General features: G+C 31.5%; 1 protein-coding gene across 7 annotated transcripts in view; it reads right to left on the bottom strand.

Moving 5' to 3' along the window:
• LOC143063487 (uncharacterized) overlaps positions 1 to 22,848 on the bottom strand; it is a 45,892-nt gene extending 23,044 nt beyond the window's left edge. For 4 of the 7 annotated variants that reach the window (XM_076235675.1, XM_076235679.1, XM_076235676.1 and 1 more), the window contains exons 1-3: positions 22,714 to 22,848; positions 13,254 to 13,338; positions 9,685 to 9,884 (exon numbers count right to left, since the gene is read on the bottom strand). The gene's annotated coding sequence lies outside the window, so the exon portion shown is untranslated. Of the gene's footprint in view, positions 1 to 9,684; positions 9,885 to 11,867; positions 11,894 to 13,253; positions 13,339 to 22,713 lie in introns of all 7 variants that reach the window. The other 3 variants (XM_076235677.1, XM_076235678.1, XM_076235673.1) reach the window with 1 other exon arrangement.
• Between the last annotated feature and the right edge of the window lie 74 nt (positions 22,849 to 22,922).

Genomic DNA, 22,922 nt, shown 5'->3' with positions numbered 1-22,922 from the left:
ATTGTTGAAGGCTGCATGGTGAACTATAGTTGCTAATAATTACTTCCATGTCATTTTGGGCTAATATCTTTTTATTTTTATAATTTATAAAGGAATGAAAATAAAGTGTATATTTACAAATTTTCATAAAATTATTTCACATTTTTAGGTATTTATAAACATGATAAATACTGTTCATGACTGTTACGAATACACTGTTTTGTCATTAGCTTCTTAAGATATAATGTCTTTGAACAATCTAATATCCTTCAATGTCAAGTTTCTATTCCCAATGAAACTGTAGTTAAATATACTCCATCCCAGACTAACTACAACATCCCACAGAGTAGAATTAACCTTCTACATACAATCTAAATCAATCTATTGTCAAAATTCAATTACAATCCTAGTATCACATCCTGGCATTTTATTAATATCACTTACTCTCCCTTCATTTTATCTTACTTGATTTCAGATATATTACTTATTGATTGTTATTGATCAGCAAAAAAGGTAAAGGTTTGTCTATTATTCATGGAAAAGTAATACATTATCTACATTGTGTAAGGTCAAACCTTAATCTATCCCATTATTTCTTTTTTGATAGGGTCACTTACAATACTGGATTTTTATTTTGAAAAAAAACAACATCAAAACATTCTTAAATTACAGGGTAATAGCGTACATGGTTTTTTTTAGTAAGAAGATACCCAATGTTAATTATTTGACCATGACATATTTTATTGTAAATAAAACAGGTGTGAGGCCTATTCTATTGTTCAAGACTGTGTTAAAATGTTTTATTGGTTTTTCTTGTCTCTTGTTTCTGTCTCTTTGAAGATTTTTCCATTTTAGGCATTTACTCCAGTTGCGAATATAAGACAAAAGCGTGTTACTTGATATGAATATGATACCTTCTCTGTATTAGACTGAAACACTGCCAGATTTTTAAAGTGGTATTTTCAAGATATCAATTCACAGGGATTTCTTCACTTTACATAGAAACAGTGTGACTCTGCTGACGGTATGTGCTATATTGAAAAGCAGAAAATACCAATTTTCAAGTGTTTGGTTTGACCAAGACACTAAACTAACCAGGAACTCCTGCACTTGAAAGGCGCTCACAACTATGAGACTACTGATGCAATCACTGTCTCATTGACATAAACCCCACATCTCCTTTCAATCAAATATGTATCATCTTTTCAGGCAACATTTTACTCTAATAAAACATGATTACAACTCAAGTACAACAGAGATTCTTATTGGTGCATCATTTCCCAAATCGAACTAACAATATATCTCAATGTAGATGACTGTGTGAAGTACAAGAACATGTCAAAATTATTTTGGACTTACCTAAAGGAAACAGAAATAGACAATACTAAGCATGCTTCTCATTTCAAAGGAAACAGAAATAGACAATGCCAAGCCATGCTTCTCATTTCAAACTACTTTCTGCCATGTAACATATTAAAGTCATACTAACATGACTAACAAAGCTGTTTTACAAAGTTTGTATTTATACAATCAAACCTAACTGTCAGTGATGCATGTTACAATCATCAAACAATTATAGATTTTCTGTAAAAATTATCATCCTATAAATGTGTGCATTGTGAACATTAGCATAAAAAGAAATGTTCTTAAGTCTTGTGTAATTAAATTCTACATCTAAATAAATCCAATAATTGAAGATAGTTATAATTTCAAATCACAAAATATATGTAAAGAGCCCAAGAGACAGTCAGTTTCAATTGCATGATCTCATGCATGCATATGGGAGTCTAATTCTGTCAAGTCACAACTTTTTTTTTTATTATGAAATTTCATCTGGAATTGAAACCTCTCCTTTGTAATTTTAAAATATCTAAGTAGGATTTTCTATCCTATTGCACCCGTATATATGGCTGTAAATTGTAATTATCTGTTTGTATTCTTAAAAGGAGTACAATTTTGCAGATTCATTAGAAGTAGCAACAAATTTTAAAGACAATAGACATAACACTATTAAAAGCAGTGCAAGCCTCATCCATAGGTTTAAAATTGCTTTCCATAGACACTTTTCTAAGGTTTAAAACCTTGCATTTAAACAAAGCTGTTTTGCAGGTTAATTCTAAAGAAACAAGCCATCCAGGGTCAGATCCAGCCATTTTAAAAAGGGGGGGTTCCTAACCCAGGACAAAGAGGGGGGGGGGTTTCAATTATATGTCCCCTTTCAAATGCATTGATCCGCTAAAAAAAGGTGGGTTCCAACCATGACCCCCCCCCCCCCCCCCCCCCCTAGATCCGCCAATGCCATCTGTTGTTTCAGTTATGAATATATCCAATTTAAGAATCACTTTTGAGAAATTATTTTACTAGAAACTACTGTTAAAACGTTGCCCTTCTACTAAAAATGACTACCATTCTTGCCTACATTTACAAAATGTATGATTGAACTAAACTTTTTCACAGGATTTTTTTCAGAAATATATATTGACCAACAAGCCATCTATTATTTTGGTCATAAAAACTTGAGATCAATAGAATCACATTTGAGAAACAATTGATTTAGAATTCGAAACTATCATAAAAACATTGCCTTCTAATTTCAATGATAAAACATGTATATTATGTATGTAGATTGGTCTATATTGTATCATTTATTTGTAATAAAATAATTAATACAGGAAAACATTACCAGTCAACTTCCTGACAATTTACAAATTCCATAATATAACAACAAATACATCAGTCAGAGCTCAGACATAAACAAGTCGATTTTTGTTTTTGACTTAAATAAGTCGAAACATGTATTTATTATAAAAATGTAGTTTCAATTTTAGACTTATCTAAGTCAGAAAATGACAGACTTGTTTAGGTCTATTTATGTTGGTGAAAAAACTTAATGTTACTTTGTGGCCAAACTACACCACCTATGACAGCAAAAACCTGTATGAGAGTTCACAAGGACTTGAGCTATCTATATTTAATAATTTAATTGAACATCCTTACTAAACACAGATGTTTTTCCTCATTAAGTGTGATTCCAGGTGGTTGCATTGTAAGGTTAATTAACATTATCTCCGATTTTTTAGACTCTCATTCATATTTTTCTTTAGAAGACAAAGCATTGGCTTTCAATGTTGTCATTATTTGATTTAGATGCATGACCTCCTTATAAGTATGCGTGGGTCTTGAAGTTAACCAATTTCGATCACTCATCGACTTGTAGGAGTCGATATTTGCAACTTTTTGATTCTGGTCAATTATTTCTTGTTTAACAATATTGGACTTATTCAAGTCGTAATTTGTCTGACATTAAAGGGAGACAAATCCTAAAACTTACAAGTTTAGACCTCTATGAGTTAAAAGCAGATTCAGACTTATTTATGTCTGAGCTCTGACTGTACATGTTTGTGATCCAGTATTATTGAATGAGAGTCAATTACTTGTCCTATACAAACTTGTACATTGTATACAAATTAACACCATCTGTTACAGTTTAACACACAAGAATGAACAAATGTAGCAATGATTATTAAAATATGTGTGGATCTTTTACATGTTTTACTAAGTGTTTGTTTTTATGTCTGGTCTGAATGTCAGAATGTATAAAGGAGTAGAGCCAGTAAGACCCACTTTTGGCCCCAAAATATAGCAGTTTTACAAAATTGTTAAAATGTAGACTTTCAGTATAATTTATTGGAAAGTAGAATGCTTCAGCTACATAAAAATGGGTTGTTTTTGACAATACAATGCATATATATATATATATATATGTAGGACTCTAAAGTGCGATGGGGACGCTAAAGTACGATGGTCACGCTAAAGTGTGATGGTCCGCCAAAGTATAGACGTACAAAACGTAGTTGGATTATGACGTTAACAGTCGTTTATACAAACCAAAAATGAGCATACCGGAATATGAAATAAATAATGGACATTTATGTTTACGTTTACATTAAAATATTGATTTTATTGAAGAGTATAAACATCGGTAAAATAAAGGTTCACGTTTTCAAGCGTAAATCAGAAATTGTCCATTAAAACATCAGTGTGAACATTTTGGTTAAATATAACATGTATTAATACTTGCTACAAAAAAGGGGAAAAATAAATTTTATTTATTCCGTCCAGTGGCAAATAGTTCATGCATGTTCAGGACAAGGGTAGCTTGTCGTTTTAACAGCCTATTAATGTAAACACATCCCCTTGCCAGTTGCAAATACAAAATTCGTATTCTTAATTTAGAAACAGTCAGATAAGACTACCGGTAAAGTAAAAGCCTATCGCATTATATGTTATATCATAGCAGACTAGATTTTGCAAAACGACTTGTTTTTAACATTAGTTCCCTTGAACCTTTCTCTTTTGTTCCATAGCACTTTAGCATGCTATACCATCGCACTTTAGCAAACAAACAACCATCGTACTTTAGCGTGAGACACCATCATATTTTAGTGTAGACTATCGCACTTTAGCGTTACCATCGCACTTTAGAGTACCATCGCTCTTTAGAGTCCTACATATATATATATATATATATATATGGGCAGGAATTCGCTAGTGAAATTTTAGGGTCAATAGTGTTTATCCAATTAAAAAATAAAGAAATCATGCAAATATGGAGAATAAACATTGTTTAAATATCAAAGTGGGTTAGTCTTAATTGCCAAATGCAAAAAAAATGGATCCAATTAAAAAAATCAACAAAAAATCAGCACTTGTTATGTGCTGGTAGTTGAAAACTGTAGACAAAAAGTGTGACATTTCTGCAGTGGCAAAACCCCTAGTCATATTTAGAATATGCCTGAAGAATTGTTCTACTATAATAGTTGAAAATCAACTGCAAAATGATCCGTCTATCATTTAGAAACCCCATTTTGTACAGAATCCGATTATTGCTGCAAATAAAATACGCTTGAAAATGGACAAGTGCATGTAACTTTTCCCGTCAACAAATGTTACATACACCTTTTCATTAGCTGATTAGCTTTGGAAACAAGTTATTGGTCCAGCATGGCAAATTTTGAAAGGTGTCAACAATGGGTACAATTTGGATTTCATGATTTTTATCAATCAACTGAAGTTTGAAAAATATAGAAGGTAAGAAAATTTATTTCATTTTCGTGTCAATACTGCCCAATAATACTCATCTTTTTATAACAGTTGTATACTTTTTATAGTAAGCATTACCATAATTATTTTTTTCACATTTCAACCCACTGACAATTACATTAAAATGTGGCTTTGTCATCTTTCACACTAGGCATATACCAGTGATCAAGCAGATGATAAGAGAGTGGGACCAGGTTAATTTGACCTCACAATGAAGTGTTACATGCACTTTCTGTGTAAATTAGGTTCTTTGATAATGATGTGTGACTTGCTTTGCAATTTTGTCAAAAAATATAAGTTTATCTTGTATTTAAACAGGTTTGACCCTTACGATATTCATTTTATTGCTGGAGAGATTTCTGTACATAACATTGACACAAAAATATTTACAAAGGAAAGGTGTCTATGATACATGCAAAAGCTTTTTTTTGTACGGTTTGCCTTATCAATCTAATTTTTTACATGAAATACCACAGATTAATTGCCAATTTGATTAACTAGTACTTGTATTCATTCTCAGCATTATAAAGATAACTGGCCACTTAATTTGAAAACATAAAATGTAACATTGACACCAGAATAAAAACAATATTACTTTATTACACTTAAAGCATAATTGGCCAGTGCATAATATTAAATCAAATGTAAATTTATGCTGAATTCTTAACAGAGAAGTTGTTGATCTTTCTTGATTTCTAGACTTTACAATATTTACTTGTAATTCTTATTGTTTAAAGGCATGTAACATTGACACATCTTCTGCGTCCAGGTTACATGCTACAACCTAATAAATGTGCATACAATTATTCAATCAATAAAATCTTGTTGAAATTTAAATTTGCTTCATTAAAATGATATTAAAGAAATAAATGAGTTTTAATTATTTGTGTTTTTTTTCCCTGATTGACTAGCAATTTTTCCTCATCATTTGTTGGTGTTCCTGTCAATGTTACATACATAACCCAGAATTATAATGTTTTAAAAGCATTGATTTCCAAACCTCTGTTATGAGCTTTAAAATGAGTTTATCTGAGTTTATAAATGACTAACATCTGAAATATTGTCATCACACAATTTCTTTGATGCTACTATGATAACTTTATGAGTAACATGGACTACGATTTTTGTATCAGGTCTTTTTTGTGTTACATGAGAAGATTTTACTGTGTTGAAATCACCAGTTAATCTAATTTTTAATATTCAAAGTTATTATTATGATACCTATTTTAAAAAATAATGTATAAAGTAAACCCAAATTAAACCTTTTTTTCATTAAGAAATTGTGTATGTAACATTGACAGTCTATTATTTAGACTTTTACATGTTCAGGCCAGTGTTACATGCGTAAACAAAACTTACTGCCATATGGAGCTATTATCTTATTTTTATTTTACAAAATTAAAGCGTTTTCATGTTTTCCTGTTTAATTTGTCTTTTAACACTAGTTAGTAACATTGACAACAATATTTTGTGTCAAGATTTTTTTATGTTACATGCAAAGGTATTACTTCCTTAAAGTCAGACATTTATATAACATTTTATAACCTAAATGATTAATTAGATATTACTGGGCAGCAATTATATTATTTCTCCAAAGTTGACTATTAAGCACACCACTTTCATCTTCTGGTCTTCATGTATGTAACATTGACATACAACCTTTTACTTTTCTGTCAATGTTACATGCATGAACAGAACTGATAACATTTACTTACTCCTTTGCTCTATAAAGAGATTATTGATAATTTAACTTGTTTTACCACCATCAAACTTCATCTTTATTTCTAAATATAGATATTCTTTTTAGAAGTGTATTTTCTTCATTGACAACAAAATTGGTGTCGGTCTTGAAAATTTACATGCAATTTTTAATAAAAAAAATCTACAGGCAATATAAACCTAAGAAAGAAAAAGATGATCAGCAATAAATGTGATGAAGAAAACTCTCAGGAAGATGCTGCAAAAAGATACTGTCCCTGTCAACCAGTCAGATGGTGATGTCCCTGGCAGCCAGACAGATGGTGATGTCCCTGTCAGCCTGGAAGATGGTGATGTACATATCAGTCAATCAGTTAGTTGGTGATGTTCCTGTCAGTCAGTCAGTCTGTGATGTTCTTGTAAGCCAGTCAGAGGGTAATGTCCCTGTCAGCCAACAGATGGTGATGTCCTAGTCAGCCTGGCAGATGGTGATGTTCATATTAGTCTGTCAGTTGGTGATGTTCCTGTCAGTCAGTCATATGGTGATGTTCCTGTCAGCCAGTCAGATGGTGATGTCCCTGTCAGCCAGTCAGATGGTGATATCCCTTTCAGCCTGTCAGATGGTGATAACCCTATCAGCCTGGCAGATTATGATGTCTGTGTTAGCCAGTCTGATAAGGTCCTTATTAGTGAGTCAGGTGGTGACGGTCCTTTCAGCCAGTCAGATAGTAGTTCTGTGTCAGAAAACCAGATGATGGTGACTGTGTATGCAGACATACTAGTGATCTCCAATTTGACCATTCTACAGCAGTGTAGAAGATAGTTATTTCAAAATCTTGTTTATTTATCCCTTTTCATTCACCAGTCAACACATGTATCATGTGTATTTACTGATGCTCATTATAGAAATCATGAGGAATTCAATTTGTAACATTTTTTTTTAATTGTTATGCCAATAATTGACATTCCAGAATATCTTTTGCATTATAAGAGGTTCAGGTTCCTTCTGATTTCAAAATAATAATAATAACAAGTTTTCAAGATGAAATGGCATTGAAAAATCGAAACAAGATATTTGAGAGTTTCTATATTATTGTAAATTTTATAATCTATGCATGGATTTTGGTTCTGATTGAGGGTAGATTAATTGTTTTGTTTTTTTCTTTTTTCAGATAGATAGTTGAAGATGTTGGAGACAGAAAACAAGAAACAAGAAACTTGTTTTGAATATTTTAATGTTTGAAATAAAATTTATTGTTTAAACCTTAAAAAGTTATCATAAATGTAAGGTTAACCAGCAGAAATAAAACGAGATATAGGGTAATATGTCTATCAGACAACAACCTCAAAGATGAAACCCAAATTGTTCTGTATAGAAGTTATGTAAACGATTGAAAATAAGATTCTCAATAAATGCAGCTGTATCAACCTCTCGTAGATTTGTCCATATTTTGTCTTGGTTTTTCATACTATTAGTTTTAAGTGTAACTGTGTCACATGAATGAGGGATACATGTAATCATTTTGTACCCTTACTTTGTCAGTATTAGTTATTGAGTGAGAAACTTCGTGGATGCTGATGGTTGTGTGGTTGTCTTCTTATCAATCTCATCCCTGTGCATAACAAAACGGGTTGCTTACTTACTGATATAAAAATGTTTCATGTTGTGGAAATTTTGGATGACTCCTTCATCAATTGATCTATCTTTGGTCTTAATTTTATTTTTCTGGTTATTTTGACATTTGAATATCGTTTAATTTAGCCTTCCATAGTGTACCACCATGAACAAGCATAACTACTGGTATAGTTAAAAAATATGTCTGCTGTCTGAAATTTAGGTGAATGGTTTTGGTATTAACCACTATTTAAATAATATCATATATGAGAAATGTGGCAGTATAATTGTATAATTTACATTCAGATGGTTGTTTGGAGGCTTTTTATATCTTTTAAGGTCAATTCTGGCATGGTTCATTATTCATATTTTTTGTGTCCACGTTACATGCAACATTTAAGTCACTATTTTATGACAGAAATGAGATAATTGCAAAAATATTAATACGATTTTTTAATGTGAGGGTAACACAATGAAAAAGAGCCTTTACATGTTCAGAAAGAAAATGATTCTTACTGTATTTATCTCTTAAACATTGCATGTAACATTGACAGAAAAGTAGAGGAAACTTGCTTTCACAAAATTTCTGAAAGAAATGAAAATATAGAGTTTTGATGATAGACAATGTTTTGTGATCAATATATATGATATTGAATGTTGAATAAGTTAAGGAATCATTAATCTCAATTTGGAAAAAGTGTCCATGTTACATGCTCCAAATTCATTATTTTCTTTGGTTCCAAACTGACGCAAGTTTAAAAATGATTTTTTTGGTTACAAATAGAAGGACACCATTTGTAGCAATAATTTGTAAAAAATTAAGAAGCTTATAATGATTTTTATTTTTTTCTTACAATGTCACACTAAAGTAGCATTAGCGAATTCCTGCCCATATATGAACCTAAAAATATTTTGACCAATGTATATATATATATATATATATATGAACCTAAAAATATTTTGACCAATGTAATGTAAAGGTTGAATTGTATGATCATTGGATTAAAACCAATGTATATATATGTATTATCACCTAAATTTAAATACTGTAAAAAATTAACAAAATATATATATTGGATGGAAAATTGTCTCATTGGCACTCATACCACATCTTCATATTTCATGTTTATCTATATGAATATTTTGTACAACAAATAAGCTTAATTTAATTTTAAATTGCAAACATTTATTTGTATATATGGTAAAAAATTGTAAAAATAATGTGATGTGAAATTTTTCCAAGCAAAGAGTATTTATTATACAATGTAGCTGCAATGGATGATTTATACCTTTACTGTTGTAATCCTTCTTTCCAACCAACTGGGCTAGCCTAAGTATGTAAATCTGGTTTATTTAACAGTAAGCCTCTCAAGATTCTTGTCAAATCCTTGTTTTAGAACAAATGCCAACTGAAAATGTCTCCTCTGATATTAAACTGTACTAATCTTGTGAAAAAATCAGACTGTTCTTATTTTACAGACTGAAAACACTGAAAAAGAGAGACACAATCTATGAGATAAATTTCTGTAGGAACTATATATCCTGTAATCCAATACAAAAATATCTAAAAGTCGGTGATAAAACAAGTCTTCTTTCATAGTCATTTCTTATAATCAACATGATCAGGTTAATATCTTTATACTTGTACAAAAATCAATGACTACTTCTAGTAAACACTGCCTTAATTGGTCATAAATTTTTAATTAATTAAAGGCTATGATATTCATGCATGACAACATTTGTGCCTTCTAATGGTATTTGTTCTCAACAGGAAATTATATATATGGGAAAAAAGTACAGTGTATTCTACGAGGGTTTTTCGATTGAATTTTTGGAAGTTGTTAGTTCTTTTACTTCATTGCCTCCTGTTGATTTGGCGTGATAATCTGAATCCAGAGAGGAAACTAAATTTTACAGTTCAGTAAAATTAATCAATAAGTTATTCTTTCATAAATTGTTTATGTATGCTACTAAAATTTTTATACAGGAGACAAAGCTAAAAGTAAGAAATGTTGTTTATCATGTTAAATTAAAATGTAAAAATAAAATTAAATGTTATGTTATTCTCAATAACTTCTTACTAGTCGACCCACTTTTGATAGTTTCATTTGTTTTGTCCTGTTTAACTGTCTCAGACAGCCACGTGCACTGATATTTAAATTAACAGTATTTGTATACTTTCCTATTAATGGTTACAGACTTTCAAGCAATGTTAAAAATGGGGGGTTAAAACATTTCAATCTAAAAACCAATCTCTCATCGCTCCTGTTTTCTGACGTGGGAGATCTAACAAAGCCCGCTTTGGGGTCACATGTGAGAGAACTAGAAGTTATGAATTTATAATGATTATATGCAAATGAGTTGACAACCTATCAATAAGCCAATCAAAAAAGTTGATGAATTCTTTGGACTGACGATTTCTTCGTAAATAAAATGAGTTAAATCCCTTTACCTCACGATAAACTTTCAAGATCGTGGAAGACTCATTTTCATTGGTCAAAAAAGACACACCTCCGTGGTCACTCACATGTGACCTCAAAGCAGGTTTCGTTAGATCTTCCACCCAACTAATCAGAAAACTGGTGAGAGAGATCGGTTTTTAACTAGATTGAAAACATTTAAAATGAATAAAGTATGGATGACAGCCAGACAGGGGTTCAAGATCATATTGAAAATTGAACCAAGTGTTGAGGATTTTCATAAATAACTCCAACCTATAAAAGCCTTAGATCATTACACTTTTACACTTTATTTATTCTGGTAAAGTCATTATTGTGTTTCTCATGCAAGTTTTTTAAGATTCAGACCTGCAGCCACAGGATAACATTATAGCTGCAGTCTTACCAGTCTGTCTTAGATTTTCCAAATCAATGCTTGACTACATGTAGCTAGCATGTTGTAGACAAAACTATCTTTTTTACCTAATACTTATTGATTTAGTAGAAAAAAACATTAAACCATACAAACAATGATGGAAGACCACTAACTAGAAAACATTAGTTAATGACATTAAGCTTCTTTGAACAAACATTTAACAAACATCAAAGTTCTTTTAAGCATCTAATAATATATAATTTTAACTATAAACTGGACAGAACCAACAAATCATACTGTTTCCTCCCTATCTGTGATAATTTCAGAAAGTCCATATTTTCTTAACCTAAAAGTATTCTTATCTTTAGTTAATTCTTGATCGAATATAGAAGGTAAAACAATGCCATGGTCCACTATAACCATTGTTTGTTACAATTGGTGTTAGTCTCAATCCTATTATATAACTCTGATTCTCACTTAAAACAGAATCTCCTAAATAATCATTGAACTCCCATTCACCAAGTTTAGAAGACAATATATATATAATAGGCACAGATAAATTTATAAGAATGATAAGTGTCAGCAGCTTGATGCACTTGTTACAAAGAAAAAGCCAAATACAATGTAGTTCAGTAGCCAAAATAAAATATATATATACCTGTAGTCACCTTTAATTTGCCCCAACTAAAAACACAAAGATACTTTTGTTGTCATTTTCAAACAAGCACCACTCACTATTTAAATCTTACACACAAATATCTTGTTATCATTTGTTTGAAAAAAAAGGTTTTGAAAAAAAGCTTAGTCATCTTACCTACTGGTACAAGTGTACACATATTTTATGTAACAAGGAACTAACATATAAACCTATTAAACAAGTACATCTAATTCTTTATTTTTGGCTTGAAGGTGTTGCATACTATTTTTTTTTTTTTAAAGTTTTATGATAATTTATAAGTTTTATAAAAATATTAAGTATCGTACCTTTTACGATTTGTTGCCCAATAGGCAATTTTCAGAGCCAAGAAAAGATGTTTGTAACAATTTCCATTCTAAAATGGACTGGCACATTATGCCACATATCATAAAATATAGTATAATTTTACTGTTACAACTACTTTAAACTAGGAATACACAAGGGCTTGACTATCATAAATTATATCATCATAAATCAATAATTGTTGAATACCTAGTATAATATTATCTTACTTATCATATTATCTTTTTAAAAGCACATTTGATATATTGCTCCCTTCTGAGAATTTAAATACAATTGAACACCTGACAATATTTGTTTGTTCAAAAACATTTGTCCTATAAACACATTCTTACATGTTACTTTCATTGTATATATATATATATATATATATATAGATATTTATAGTTATTTCATAGTCTTCCAAGACTGTAAGTAAAAGAGCTTACCACTGATCTGACGATTGTTTATATTTTACATGTTTAAAATCAATTATTAGCAATGTTCTTCCTCCCAAGTCAAAATATTAAGGATCAAGTTTTCTATCATTATCTGACCATTTCATGTTTGTTGTATAAAAAACATGATAAAACTGTTTCCCTATAGATAATTTTTCAAATATACCACAACTTCCTCCTAAATAAGATGTATTGCACATAGTATATACATGTATGTATGTAACACAAATGTACAAAACATATGGGAAAAATTACTTTAAAAAATTTAAGAATATAGTTTAAAACAACTATTTTTATAACAGTACAATGAAAATGTACTTCAAACTTTATATGTTTAACAACATCACATGGTCTTACTACACATTGTTCTTCAAAACAGGATACATTTTCCCTCTTCTGAAATATATTATATTTTAAATGAATGTTGTCTCACTCAAGTTTTTTGTGAGATACATTGCCAGTCTGCTACTTCACTTTTTATGCCATTTCACTTGTGTTTTTTTCATTTCTGTAAAATATGTGACCTTCTGCTCAAGTATATATATACACATGTATTTACATGTACACATGCATACTGGTAATACAAACTTATTTAGTTATAAACACTTACCACACTTCTTGAAAATTTCCCAAAGGCAAAGATATGATTAAAAATATATGTTGATTAAGAATCTGTAATTTCTTCAATTTTGTTTCTGAAAAAAAGAGACAAAAATAGACTAAAGTTTGAAACAAATTCCTGCTTTTGTTGATACATAAACTACATAGATACAAAATGTACATGTATCTTAAACACATTCATGTCTCTAGAGGTGAACTACAATCCAACTACATGTACCTCTCGTCCCATAATTTACATTGTTGATAATAAAATTGATATTAAAATTAACAAAGTACAGTACATGGATTCGTCTGTTTTAGTAGTTTTTGCCAAAGTCTGCATAACTGCCTGCCACATATAAAATAACCTTATGATTTTTTTTTGGTTTGAGGTTTACCAATAAACAATACCCAAAAATTATCAGATTCCTACAAAAAAATACTGAATCCACAGTACATTATGTGAATATACATACAAAATATCACACATCTAAGTACATGTGTATAAATCATTACCATGTGCATAAACAAAAACATGTACATGTACATGTACAACAATCTCTTACAATGTCTTATATTCAAGCTATTTATATTTAATATAACCATGATAAAACTTTTTTTCTAATTTCGGTTTCTTTTTCCTAGAACTAACCTACCTTTATTTAAACATGAGGTAATGCAAATTATAACATCCTTTTTCAATTCGATCTCCTCATAAACACGACTACATGTAACACCATTCTTATAATTATCACAATAAGGATAACAAAAACAGATAAGTTGACTAAATACAACCTTGTTATCACAGAATGTTTACCTGTTTATATGTATAGCTAATCTCCCGTAATAAAATGTCCACCATTATTTTTTTAAAGGACAACAAAGACTCAATAATGTCAATGTTTAAACATGATAGGTCATGCTCCAGTGAATCTATATATCCTAATCGATAGGCCTGATATACCTGTGTTCTACTATGTAACTAAAGTAAACAATGGCAAAATGAATTGTCTCTTTATTTACAAAATGTACACTTAAAGTTTAATATTTTCTTCAAATTACATAATATAAAAAATTTTATATATTATTCAAACGCTGCAATAGAATGTAGTTTATACAAGGATATAAACCTGTGTCGCTCACCTCTTGTCCTAGGTTTAAGTGTATATGTATCAATGGATGCTGACCAACATTAAAGACTAGATTTCAAAACAAAACATACTGCTTAAAGCCTTTGACAAGCACAGCTGAATATGACTGGAAAAAAAGTAAGGGCAAAAAAAGGACACAATATTTAAGCTTGATACAAGTCTGAATTAGAAAAAAAAAATTGTGACCCCCAATTTTACTTTGGAATTTCTTAAATCTAAAAGGAAAATATTTACCCTTCCTCATGTTTTTTTACCCCCACCTACCTTTTTCCTTTCCAAAAAAAAATAATAATGCAGGAATTCTAATTTCTTTAATCTTGAGGGAAATACAAATGTATATGGGGATTCAGAAGCTGACAACTTGATACATATACATGTAGCAATATACAAATTTTTTTTTGTCGTGTACAAACTCTACCTTACAGACATGTAGTTGCTGCAAGGAACCTTTATATACATGTACATGATATACATATGTATATACCAAATAAAGTGATCCTATTACTGATACTCATAGTATTTCACTTTACAATATAAATGGGGATGTGTCCATGGGACACAGATGACGAAAATATCAGACATGTATCCATTTGTAAAGAGGCATAACTCTAGAATGGTAAAAGTGATGCCACCAAATTTCAAACATGGTCTTTGCTTTTTAAAAGGTAATAATTAAGCATTGTGTATAAGTTTCGTAACATTTAGTAACAAGGCAAACTAAAGTTAGAGAAAGGAAATATTTTTCCTTTTGTAAAGGATCATAACTTTAGAACAGTAAAAGTGACGAAAGGGGGGTTTTGTCCACAGACAAAGAAATTTCGTCATTTTTCACACAACTTCACAAGAAACCAGATGCTCCGCAGGGCGCAGCTATATATGACCGCAGAGGTTGAACCCTGAACAGTTGGGGCAAGTATGGACACAACATTTAAGCTGGATTCAGCTCTAAATTTGGATTGTGATTAAATAGTTGACACAGCATAGGTTTCTGACACAGAATGAATGTGGTCTAATGAACTTAAAATATTGTTTTTGCCTTTGAGCAATGCACTATGCTGTTGAATATTAATCCTCTCAAAAAAATGTTTGAAGAAATTTTCTTTTTATTTATGAAATCTGAAATGAGAAAAATTTAACCCCCCCCCTTTTTTTTCACATTCCCCTTTCCCTTTTTCCAAAACTGATCTCAATTCAAATTCCTAATGGAGTTTGCAACAATAACTACTCATTTAAATACATCATAAAATATTAAAATGTAAAATAAAGTGCTTGTTATCACTGAATGGTAAAGATTGTTTTAATTTATCAGTTGGTAGTAAAAGTGAATATACATTGTATATTGTATAAAACAATGATTTAAGTTGATTCAACTACTATTCTGGACAAAGAAAGATAACTCCAATTGAAAATTTCTTGCTATTGCACAATATTGTGCAATTAGATATTTCTTGCTATTGCGCAATACTGTGCAATTGAAAATATTTGCTATTGCACAATACTGTGCAATTGAAAATTTCTTGCTATTGCGCAATACTGTGCAATTGAAAATTGCTTGCTATTGCACAATACTGTGCAATTGAAGATTTCTTGCTATTGCTGAATGCTGTGCAATTGAAATTTCTTGCTATTGCACAATACTTAATATAATAATTTTGGATCCTGATTTGAATCAACTTGAAAACTGGGCCCATAATCAAAAATCTAAGTATATGTTTAGATTCAGCATATCAAAAAAGCCCAAGAATTCAATTTTTGTTAAAATCAAACTTAGTTTAATTTTGGACCCTTTGGACTTTAATGTAGACCAATTTGAAAACGGGACCAAAAATTAAGAATCTACATACACAGTTAGATTTGGCATATCAAAGAACCCAATTATTCAATTTTTGATGAAATCAAACAAAGTTTAATTTTGGACCCCAATTTGAACCAACTTGAAAACTGGGCCAATAATCAAAAATCTAAGTACATTTTTAGATTCAGCATATCAAAGAACCCCAAGGATTCAATTTTTGTTAAAATCAAACTAAGTTTAATTTTGGACCCTTTGGACCTTAATGTAGACCAATTTGAAAACGGGACCAAAAATTAAGAATCTACATACACAGTTAGATTCGGCATATCAAAGAACCCCAATTATTCAATTTTTGATAAAATCAAACAAGGTTCAATTTTGGACCCTTTGGGCCCCTTATTCCTAAACTGTTGGGACCAAACCTCCCGAAATCAAACCCAACCTTCCTTTTATGGTCATAAACCTTGTGTTTAAATTTCAAAGATTTCTATTTAGGCAGCAACCATTTGATTTTCTGGGGGGGGCTATGGTTTTTTTTGGAAAAAAAAGTTTGTTTCCAGGTTTTGGTGAAAAAAATAATTTGTTTTGGACCCTGAGAAAAAAAAAATTGTTTGTTTCACCCTCAGCTGCCACTATATGTAATGCTAAAATTGAAAGAAAAAATTGTTTTCGGTTTGTCGCTAAAAAAATAGATTGTTCTTCGCCGAAGGCGAAAAAAAAAGTTTGCACAGAAAAAAAAACCATAGCCCCCCCCCCCAGAAAATCAAATGGTTGCTGCCTTACTAATACTAAAGTTGTGGTGCAAAAACCAAGAATAATGCTTATTTGGGCCCCTTTTTGGCCCCTAATTCCTAAACTGTTGGGACCAAAACTCCCAAAATCAATCCCAACCTTCCTTTTATGTTCATAAACCTTGTGTTTAAATTTTATTGATTTCTATTTACTTATACTTAAGTTATTGTACGAAAACCAAGAATAATGCTTATTTGGGCCCTTTTTTGGTCCCTAATTCCTAAACTGTTGGAACCAAAACTCCCAAAATCAATCCCAACCTTCCTTTTGTGGTCATAAACCTTGCGTCAAAATTTCATAGATTTCTATTTACTTAAACTAAAGTTATAGTGCGAAAACCAAGAAAATGCTTATTTGGGCCCTTTTTGGCCCCTAATTCCTAAAATATTGGGACCAAAACTCCCAAAATCAATCCCAACCTTCCTTTTGTGGTCATAAACCTTGTGTTAAAATTTCATAGATTTCTATTCACTTTTACTAAAGTTAGAGTGCGAAAACTAAAAGTATTCGGACGACGAAGACGCCAACGTGATAGCAATAAACGACGAAAAATTAAAATTTTTGCGGTCGTATAAAAATAAAACAGATCCGCATAGATCTTACTCAATTTCAGGATACTTGGTGAAAAATGATCTTCAATCACGAAAACTGATACAGTAAAGAAAAAATTGCAAAAAAGTCGTACAAAAATAGGTTAGCGTATTGTTATGCGTTTACTTTTCTACATTGGCTAAGGGAGCTACCATTTGATTTTTATGGGGGGGCTAGGATGAAATTTGAAAAAAATAGGCAGGACAGGAGTTTTGAGTAAAAAAAAAGGCAGGATGAGACACTTTGCAAAAAAAAAAGGCAGGATGACAATTTAGGTAAAAAAAGTCAGGATAAACTAATTAAAAAAAAGGCAGGACCGAATAGAGTGAAAAATAAAAAGGCAGGACAGAGATTACAACTAAAAAAAAATGCAGGACAAAATTTTTCATCCTAGCCCCCCCATAAAAATCAAATGGTAGTTCCCTAAAGGTATAGGGGGAGGGTTGAGATCTCACAAACATGTTTAACCCCGCCGCATTTTTGCGCCTGTCCCAAGTCAGGAGCCTCTGGCCTTTGTTAGTCTTGTATTATTTTTATTTCAGTTTCTTGTTTACAATTTGGAAATTAGTATGGCGTTCATTATCACTGAACTAGTATATAATTCATGTAATTGTTTAGGGGCCAGCTGAAGGACGCCTCCAGGTGCGGGAATTTCTCGCTACATTGAAGACCTGTTAGTGACCTTCTGCTGTTGTTTTTTTTCTATGGTCCGGTTGTTGTCTCTTTGGCACATTCCCCATTTCCATTCTCAATTTTATTTAACAGACATGTCAAAAACGTATATGATAGACTCGTCCACTGGAAACACAAGGATATTTGGTTCATCAGTTGTCATGCATTCCTGTTTTTAATATCTAAATGGACGATTTTTTTCTGTTATCTATGAAACAACAAAATTCCAAATGATTTGTATATATTTAGTACTTTAACTTGACGTCTTCCACGTTTGGACAAGTCCATTTTCCATTTTCTATGAATTGATGCATCTTACGGAATGAGGCCACAATTAAAAATATTTCAGTTTGCCCAAACCCGACCCATGATGACTGGGTGTGGGTAGGTAGGTAGGCAAATTCTTTTTTTTTTTTCTTCAGAATTTGCATGAAATATTAAAAGATCTTGAAACAGTACATCTGTATTTTTTCATGAAACCTTTGTAGAGTCAACCAAAAGCCATGAATTTAAAACCTCTATAAATAAATTAGTCTACTTTATGATTTGTATCCTGAGATGTTTACAACCCTGACAATTGCTACATGTGTGAAAGGGCTGGTGGATTTATGAAGTGATTTTCAACAGTTACATCAACACGATGTTTGTGTAAAAAATTATCAGCTGACTATGTAATGATTTTATTTGTTTGCAGTTTTTAAATCCTATATCTATTAAAATAGATTAAATGTCCTAAAATATTTTAAATGAATTATTATTTACCATCCATAGTTTCTGTCTTTTTTTGTTTTGAAAACAAATTTATATTTTACATTATCACACAGGTAAACTAATTTGGCTATAAATAGATCAAAGCATGTTCTGCAGAATCTCCAAACTAAAAACATATTTGTTATAATTTTATTTCTATAAATAATCAAGTTTAAATTTTTTAAAATAATCAGTATTGATAAAATATAATTGCATAAAGTTAACGTTTTCTGAAGACTATTTTATTTTTAGGTCATCAGGTTCCAGAGGCTTCCTCACAAATTTGTATAAAATCCCAGCATACCATGTGTTTACTTTTGCACATGTGAAAAAAGATATTTCTGACAAAAGCCAGATTTCGCTTGTCAAAGGGGATTTATATTGAAATAAATTATTCAGAAGGAGTTAATACATTCAGTTTAGATTATATTTCTGATTCTGTGAGCAATTATAGTTTTATCAAACTCTCCCAAACAGCAACGTACCGATCTTGTCAACTGAGACTTATAAATTTGAACTATTTGAATAGAAAGGCATCTAATTCACATGATAAAGGAAGATTAAATTAAAAATAACAATTTATCAAGAAATAATTCCTTTTTATTCAGAAAAAACAAAATCTTCTTGCAAGATTGTAAATTCGCAACTTCCGGATCCATTTCCTGTCAGAATAACATTGAAAATATTCGATTGCACAAATCTACCTGAATATTCTTATCAGATATTCGAGTACACAATGAAATTAACATTGAACATATAGGTAAGGGTTTGGTAGTACAGACAACTACAGCGTAAAAAATGTGCCACTTCACATGTTTCACTTCTTTACGTTCGTTACATATAAGTCAGAAGATAAAAACTGAGAACATCGAATATCAATTAACTGCATCTCTTATACGCTTTCTTTTAATCGTATTCACAGTTACTTTCAAACGCAGAGACGACAAACTTTAAGTTTTATACGATGACGGAGCGAACACGAAAAAAATCTGCAAAAAAAAAATTCTTCTAAAAAACGTCAAAAAATGAATTTGAGTCGGCGGGTTAATTTTGGGTTGGTCGCGTTTGGGCAAACATACAATCTTTTTATTTTGGCCTGATGACAAATACGGGAAACAAACTTATTGGGTAATGGGTTTTAAACACAGGTTTCGTTCCGCAAAATTATTTGCGCAAACACCACATTTCAAGGTCAGTTATGACATGTATGATTGATTTGTCTATTTTTAGATACTAATTGGAAGTTGTTATCAATTCTGTTGGTGTTAATTAATGCATTTCATTTCATAAAAAAAGAATATTTTATTTATTTTTCAGGGATAAAGTATTTGTTAGGGTTGGGGAGAATAAAAAAAAACACGAAAAGTCAATTTAATTTTTATTCTGCAAATCAGCAAAATACGGTCGGCAGATCCGTAACCAACAAATTAAAAAACCCTGGTCTAAGGTGTAAATGTATATGTTAGATGTCCAAATTAAAGCTTATTCTCATGTTTGCATTGCCATCAAAGTTTTTGCAACTACGAAGGATCTCTCAAATAAAAAGAAAGTTATAATTTGGAAGTAATGCCTAGGTCACACATTCACTGATCACTTCGCTGGATTGACAGCAGATTAAATCTCAAGGATGATCCCTGAAATTTAGTTTCTGTAGTCTGATACAGATCCCATATGTATGCATAACAGTTTGACTACAGGTTTTGACGTTACAACACGGATAATTAAGGACAAGGTCATTTGGTAACAAGAGTGATACATGTTCTTACGGTGATGCACAACAGTTTGACTGCGGGTTTGACTTTACAATGCAGATAATTAAGGACAAGGGTCATTTTGGGGCAAGAGTGATACAGGTTCATACAGTGAGACACGGTTTAATACAAAAATGACACAGTTAAATTCGCAACGACATGTGTCGGGCGTATGTACTGCTGATAAACAGCTGTTTAATAAGGTATATAAGTAAGGGTTAGGACCAATGAGAAAGGTCTGAACCAAAATAGTACGAACCGCCACATTTTCTCAAAGATTTTTATCCTTTCTATATGGCAGTGAACTGTAGATTTTTGTTTTGTCTGTTAAATATATTAGTTATCTGTCTGTCTCAGTGTCTGAAAAATGTGTTATTCTTTGTATTCCTCGCACGAACGACATGTAGCAATTCCTGATTATTTGAGTTCTTGAATGAACCTGGATTTTCTGTACAAAATTCAGTAGTGAGGGGCTCATACTGGCCATGGATAGATAGGTAGTCAGTCCCTTGTCAACTACCTACTCTGCTTCATGACACCTCTATGTCTGCCATCAATTAGCTATACCACTGCTCTGGCATTTTGTGCCATTATGCCATATCACTATCTTATTCCAGCAGATTCATTAGTTTTTTTACAAGAAGCAGTTGTTGATCATTCATGTTGGATAATGTTATGTTTACCTGACAGTAACCCATAGAATATGTTGGACCCTATTAGTACAATGATTTAAACAGAATCCTTATGTTAGTTGGTTGTGGACAGTTATATTCCGTATTGTGTCGTGTTGTAATGTTGCAAACACTAACAGACTGTTAGATCACTGGCTGATCCATAGCTATTCCTATTGCAACGTAATGAAATTGTGCTGATCCGAGGAAAACTTGTAACAAATCGTATTGTTTCCTTAACAAATATGTGGTGTACATGTAACTGGTATGTAGTTCTCGGTAACTATCTGTAGTAATCATTTAGGCCTACGAATAAGTATGGGTGAAAACAGTTTTGATAGGGACTATAAAGGATTTGTTCGTTCTTATACATGTTAAACGGTTTAGTTAGGTTTACTACGGTTGTTTGATCCGTGGTTAAATTTTGAGCATGTAAAAAAATTGTCAATGATATGTATACAAGTACTACTACGACGTCTAAAATACAGATTGCAACGAATGATGCTGGATTGTATGCATGGTTAAACAGGCATAAGGTCTGTGAATGTTTGACCTAGGCATAAAATTTGACTGTCCAGATCATACATGCAAACCCTCTAATTTCGATCGGAAGTCTCCTGTGCAAGAAATGAAAATCTTGAAATTTCTCCTGTGGTTCGCTTTCAGCAATTTTGACTTTGAATAACCTGTGTTTGAAGTTCTCTGGCTTTTTCGTTACAAACAATAGAAAAAAATAAAGATTGGGCGATCATTTTAAAATTATGGTCAGTACGACAGCAAATTTTATGTTCAATACTTAGAAATCAAGCATGTTGAGGTTCAGTTCTGCAATGTAAAACTCCAACAAGAAGGTGGTCTCTGTCTGGACCATGACATTAAAAATGTTGTTCGTGTCATAGATGATGGGTATACCTCACAGAAGTAGGCAGGGATGGTCCTATTATGATATTTTATAACAAGGAAAAGTTATCATAAGGACTTATGAGCTACAATTCCGTAGCTAGCTTACAGATGAATCATGAATTTATTCGTCGACGGGTTACAAGTTACAGGACCCTTTCTGTGAATAGTTCGAGGCTCTCCACTTTCTCATGAGATGAAACAATATGGAACACGTTTTTTTGTATGATTGCAATAAACAGTTCATTGAACTAAGCATTGCGAAGTGGTCTGGCCTTTGATATCAGATCATATCAAAGAGTCTGTGCTGCCGACCTTAACGACGTAATACTTTTTTGATCGCTAGTGGACAAATTCTGGACTGGGAAGTTTCTTGTAAAAATAAAGTAATGCTTACAATATTCTCCTTATTTCTTTCAAGCAAAAACATGAATTGAAAATTTTATGTAGAAGAAGAATCCGATTTTCCTGATTTCAGGTTGCAACAGGACACCTTTCTTGTCGCCATCTTTGCTGACGTCTTTATTTTGATTGGTTATTCTCGTTTCGCTCGGTCATTATCGGAGATTTCCGTAAAGCTATTGCTGTATGAGGTGCAATTTGGGC

The sequence above is a fragment of the Mytilus galloprovincialis genome, chromosome 2 (assembly GCF_965363235.1).
Source record: "Mytilus galloprovincialis chromosome 2, xbMytGall1.hap1.1, whole genome shotgun sequence".
Classification (NCBI taxonomy): domain Eukaryota; kingdom Metazoa; phylum Mollusca; class Bivalvia; order Mytilida; family Mytilidae; genus Mytilus; species Mytilus galloprovincialis.
Note: the sequence above shows the minus strand (reverse complement) of the source record. Positions and strands in the feature narration are given on the sequence as shown.